Raw genomic sequence first — 6000 nt, 5'->3', positions numbered from 1 at the left:
CTTCAGGGAGCCGTCCTGCATTTCACCACTGTTTTCCCTCCTTCTACTACTGAGCAGTGCTAGCAAGAACCAGGAAGATCTCTCAGCAGATCAGACGCACAGTGATCGCAGCACAAAAGGGAAGACTACTGATATTTCCAAGCAATAAAATTTATGTGTTAAGTATCCTGATAGAGGTTTCAACAGCAGACTGGGAATTCTTTCATGAACGTTTTCTTTAACACATAGGCTTCTGCTTTTGTTGGATTTAGTGAAATTAGGTACCACAAAGGACAAAGACGTCCTCAGACTGTGTATATCTATTGGATATATCGATCTATCTAGGGGATGTAGTAATTCATTTCCAGTCTTGATGCCTTTTGGTGGGCTTAGAGGGAGGAGGAGAGGGATGCACTAGGGCTATATTCAACTGCCCTTAATCAGGCAAACCTTCCATTGAATTTAGCAGTAGTTTTGCTTGTGTAAAAAAATATTCCCAGAGGGCCCTTCGAGTTCATGGTGCATTTCCAACACAATTCCACTTCCAATCTGTATTGATCTGTCTCCTCTACACGCACACACAGATACCTCAAATCTAGCCCTTCCCTTTCATTCCCATCCTCCAGGTCTTGTCCCTTCAGACCTCTTTAGAATATAGATTTATGTGCTGTATGTATAAGGTGAGCAGGCTTATAGCTTCAGAGCTTCTGGCACAAGGTACAAAGAAATAGCAACAAAAACACTGACATATGCAGCTGTTTCTTTAAATAAGGGAAGGCCAAGCAAGGTGACCGCTGCCAGCCAAGTCTGAATATATAAAGAGAACCACTTCCAGAAAGAGGGCTCACAAAGTTCTTGAAAGTGGGACCACCTCAGAGATGAAGTTAGTCCCTTCCCCTCCCCCCAGTCCTCCCTGACCTGCTTCAAACTTTAGCAAATCAGTTTTTCCAAGACTCTCCCCCCCCCCGCCCCGGCCCTTGAGCAGTCTGATTTTTCTACGTGAACATTTTGGCAAGTCTCAGAACAGTTTTACTCATTCATTTAATAGTCACAAATAATGGTTCTATTTCACCAGCTAATTATTTCCCCAGCCTCACAGATGCATGCCTTTCCTGCACCTCAGCGAAGAGGAATCCAGCGCCCACATGAGCATCAATGACAATAATTTCATTCAAAAACTGATGTGTTCTCATTTCTTCCCTTTAACAGATTTCTGTTAAGAAAAAATTAAGGCTTTGGGGGGGGGGGGGGAATTAACCCAATGTCTTTTTAAAGATAGCATACGGGACATAAATGAAGAGAACCACTGGAGGTCACTGTGACAGAAAAGGAGAATGAGTCAGAGGCAAGCAAGACCTCCAGTGCACTAGTCCCCTGTTTGAGGTGGTGGTGGTGGTGAGGACCAAAAGGGAGAGAGAAGAGACTGCATCTCCATTCAGACTTTACTGGAACTTGGAGGCACTGGCTGCAGAACCAAGACATGAGACGAGGCCGTGTCCACATCAAAAACTTGAAGTCTGACCAGGTTTCCCTCCAAAGAATCTCAAACTTTTATCTACTGTATATACACATGTGTTTACAGGCTTCAATCTAACTGTGAAGTGTCCTGGCCTGCTCAGAACCTCCCAACTCCATGCCACAGTGAATAGAAGCTTTTTTTAAAAAACAAAGTTATATTATATTTTATGCATATAATATCATTTGGCTTTCAGATGTACTGCTTTTTACAGCACTAGGAGAGAGTTAACCCAAGGCTGCAGATGCTTCATCTCTGCCTCAGCTGGCAGCGAGGGTTTGATGCCGCAGTGCTGTACACAGCAAAAGGAATTCTTTCCTCAAAGGAGAGCTGCAAATTTGTTACAGGACTGTCAACTCTCCATCCTGACAATTTCCAAGAAATGCATAGCTTGAAATCCTTATTCACTCTATTACTGCATGTGTAGGAGGGAGGGGAGGAAGTTTGGTGGGGGTGAGGGGACAAAGCAAGAAATATCGTGCCTTTTGAATGCAGGGGGTCATTTTCTGCTCTTTCAACCCCTCCCCCCAACAGCTGCTAAATCCCACATTTTTCTCCAGCAATGCCTGCTGCCTCCACAACAGAGGTATGCACAGCAATCATCACTTGCAGTGGCTGAAATCACTTGGCTGGACCTTCAAGAGAAGAGGTTTGCAAGTTCATTTGGAATAAGAATCCAAAAAGCTACACAAACTTTTCTGCCCTTTAGAGGCACCCTGCTTAGCCTGCAGCTTCCTTTCCACCCCTTAATATCTCTGTTTCTCTCCGACTACTTTCTGCTGTGCCCTTAATCCACCCCACTGTGCTCCACGAGTCTCTGGTAACTTCATATTCAGCACAGAACACCTTACAAAAGCAGGAGAAAAGTGAAATATCTGCTATCAAATAAAAGCACAAACATGAAGCTGTAAACACTGCATCTTGCAAATAATGTTCCTTCTGCAGCAATTTTGCCTTTCAGCCTTGTTTTTTGTGTAAGTCTGCATGTCTTTTTGACTAATAACTATGCATACATGCACATGCACGTACGAGTGTGTGTGGGAGTGAGAGCCAGAGAGCGTATAAAGGGTATTTGGGGATTCTTTGGTTTTGGACTCTCACACACAGTTGGGGGAAGCAAGTTATAAACATATAGGTAGATCCAAGAATGAATACTTTAATATTTGCAGATCTCGAGAGCTGCCAAATGCTAGCATTTCAGGGATGCATATTCACATGCAGCTGGCGACACACTTTGGAAGATACTCAACATTTTGCCAGTTAGGTTCCAGCCTTGACATATCTAAGCAGACTCACTTATGTATCTTAACACTGAGTAGGGAATGTTTCCCCTTATTCTCCATACTCATTAACTAATAAGCAAGCAAAATAGCTTGTTGAGAATAGGGGAGGAGAACTAAATCCCTCACTAGAAAAAAAAAAAAACTTTTAGGAAAAAAAAGTTATCCTTCCCAGGGCCTCCAAGTCAACCTGTAGCTCCCTAACCTGGAGAAAGAGAGTAAAGCTTATTAGACTTAATAAAAATCAATGCACAGTCATCCCCCTTTGGGATGCCTCACCTTCACGATACTTTCCAGGCATGTACGTGGTTCAGCGCAGCTGGACTTTTTATTTAATTTCGTTTTCTTAATGCTATCATGCAGCTCTAACATTCCCCAGCTTGTTTACTGCAAGCCTCACCAGCAAGTTGAGTTCCAGTTTTATTTAATTTGTTTTTTCCAGTGGCAGCAACAATTTGTGTGAAAAGCATAAACAGAGGGGAAGAATCTGGAATCAGCAAATGGTGTGCACAGCTGCACACCATAATTTCTACAAGTGAAAGTTTTAATTCAGTTCATCAGAAGAAGAGCAGAAGATTTGGAGGCGAAGAAGAGGTGGAGTAGTGGAAGAAATATAGCAAGAGGAAACAGTAAAATCCAAGACAGCTGGAGAATCTTGGAGTCACTGTAATTAAGGCCCAACAGGTTACAATTCCTCTGAAAAAGAAGTCAAAACCGGAAACCAGCCAATAGAGCTTCAGGAGGGCTTGCTCGAAGATGGGATTCTAAAATATATTGTAATGGAAACAGAAAAGCTGCATACTGCCTTCATTTCACTTGCAGATAACAACATACGGTCAAGATACAAAATGTGAAGAGAAAGTCATAAGAAAAACAAAACTATATAGACCCAAAAAGGGAAATGAGTAAATTCTAACATCAGACGTTAAGAAGTATTACTATTGGAGGTGAAACTGAGGTACTACAACTCTAAAATGACATTTCAAATCACTCTTTAATAAGGAATAGAAGGACAAGTAAATGGTAAATTTGCAAGTTATAGCAAAAAGCAGATGTAAATACAGAAACAATTAGGAAATACACCCATCACCTGATCTTCAAAGGCACTGCACAGCAGCCATTATTGGTTGTAAAACAAATTAGCTAGTGAACATGTTGAATGGTTAATATCTACACTTCGAAGTAACTAGGAAATGTAAGACAGGGAAAAAATGTAAATTCAATAGTAGTATTTAAAAAAGAGGAAGGAAGGAGGAATCTTACCAATAAGCACTCAGGAAACATAATTTCAACATAATTAGAACAAAACTACCAATGCTGAGAAAAGCATCCTCAGCATCTAGAGCCTAGTAGATATTTCAGGAATAAGAAGTTTGGTCTTTGATTTGTTTCCTGCTGAATACCTCTCGGTCTCAAGTCTTTCCCTTTAAATAGAAAGCAGCTTTTGCAGTTTTTAAAGTTTTCACTTTTTAATCAATCAGTTCATCTAGACGGAGTCTGTTGCTTGCCATGCTGAAAGTTTGCCATAGACCATGTTCATTGCTACACAGGCATAATTGCCTTTTATGCCTCTGTTCACAAGATATTATTAACCAGCCAGTGCCCCATGGCAGGGGATGATCGTGATGATTGCTACTCTTAAGAAGACTGAGCTCCAACAGAGTAAGTTAATCTTATGTAGGCTTGGATGATTTCTCCCTCCCTAGATGACATATCTCACAAGAGCCTGTAGGCTTTTATTTGACCACTCATTCTGTAATTTTGTTTGTGTGAGAGAGAGGCAGCTAGGGAAAATTCTAAAACATTTTGGGCTGCAGTGCCATTTCTATGCCTGGTACATCTAACGCTTTTTTTTTTTCTTTTTTTTTTTAACAAGTAAGATCAAGTAGCTTCAGCGCTTTCAGGTGAGGAGCCAAAATAAAAGATGTTAGATCAAAATGGCAATGATGCTGGTGGAAAGACTCTGAGTCACTACAAGGGGACATGTTTCATTCTTCCTTTATGAGAGGCTGCACTTCTGTTTGGTTCAAGGAGCTGACAGCTGCAGCAGTCCTTCTGTTTTTCTGTTGAGTCCCAAAGTAGCACTGGTGTCTGGACATGCCTTCTTTTCCTCATAGACTGCTGACTGCGAGATGGTAGGCCTTGCTTTCTTTTGGCTGATAAACCTGATGAGAGGCCTCCACCCCTTTGTCTTGTCTGGTGTACATTTATTAGAGCAGTTAGCAGAAGTCAGGGAGAACAACGGAGAGAAGGCTCTGATCCACAGCTACAATCTCCTAGTACAACATGTGCATGTACCAAGATTACATGAGAGGCCTTCACTTTCTGCCATCATTCCCTTTCCAGATTGCAGTTGCAAGTGGCCTTGTCTGGCTTGGAGTATTGTCTAAATAATGCTTTGAGTTGCCTTTTGTCAGCCATTTAAGTGTTTAATTATGCAGATATCAGTAAACTGCTTGTTTTGGTGATGGTAATATTACAGAAGCACAGCATGTTTGTGCTGCATGTACTCCACAGCTACTTTCTATCTGTGGGAGAAACTGGAGATTTCAGCTTGGATCTAGGCTTGAAACAGGTCCTATAAGGTTGGGTCCCATTCATATTTTAAGGACTGCCTCCTTCCTTCTACAGCCTTGCTCAGCCACCATCTGCTGAAGTATCAACCATTTAGATAAACTGCTCAGCACATGAAGCTAGATGAAAGATCCAAGGACTCTGGCCATGGTTACCTGCTCACTTTAGTTAGACATTGGGCTTTGCCACACCAGAGACAGTCCTGCCCGTGCTCAGCTACTTGTTCTTGCCACTTTCCTCATCTCAGTTCTGGAGTTTATGCAGCCATGTGGTAAAACAATTAGGCTGAAGAGCCGTGCCAGTGCCGGCAAAAGACACTTGATGGAAAAGAGTAATCAATGGTGGGATGGAGGGGAGGAAGGCAGGAATACCCCTTTTGGCTGCTGCATAGATTTACATCAAACTAAAGTGACCATTCAATGTCTGTGTGGGATCTCAAAATGACTCTGGCTGTTGAATTTGCTCGTGAACTGAACAATTCATCTGTATCTCTGGCTTTTAACAAATCTTGACAGCCTTTGCAATATTCTTTTAATTCACTGTCATACAATTAGTCAAAGATTTCTCCCTTTATAGCAGTAGTTGGCATTTCTTATTAATGGATTTAAAAGAAAGTAAGTGGAAAAATATATATAAATGCTTGAACAGACT

Source organism: Struthio camelus, chromosome 1, assembly GCF_040807025.1.
Source record: "Struthio camelus isolate bStrCam1 chromosome 1, bStrCam1.hap1, whole genome shotgun sequence".
In the NCBI taxonomy this organism is placed as follows: Eukaryota; Metazoa; Chordata; class Aves; order Struthioniformes; family Struthionidae; genus Struthio; species Struthio camelus.
Note: the sequence above shows the minus strand (reverse complement) of the source record.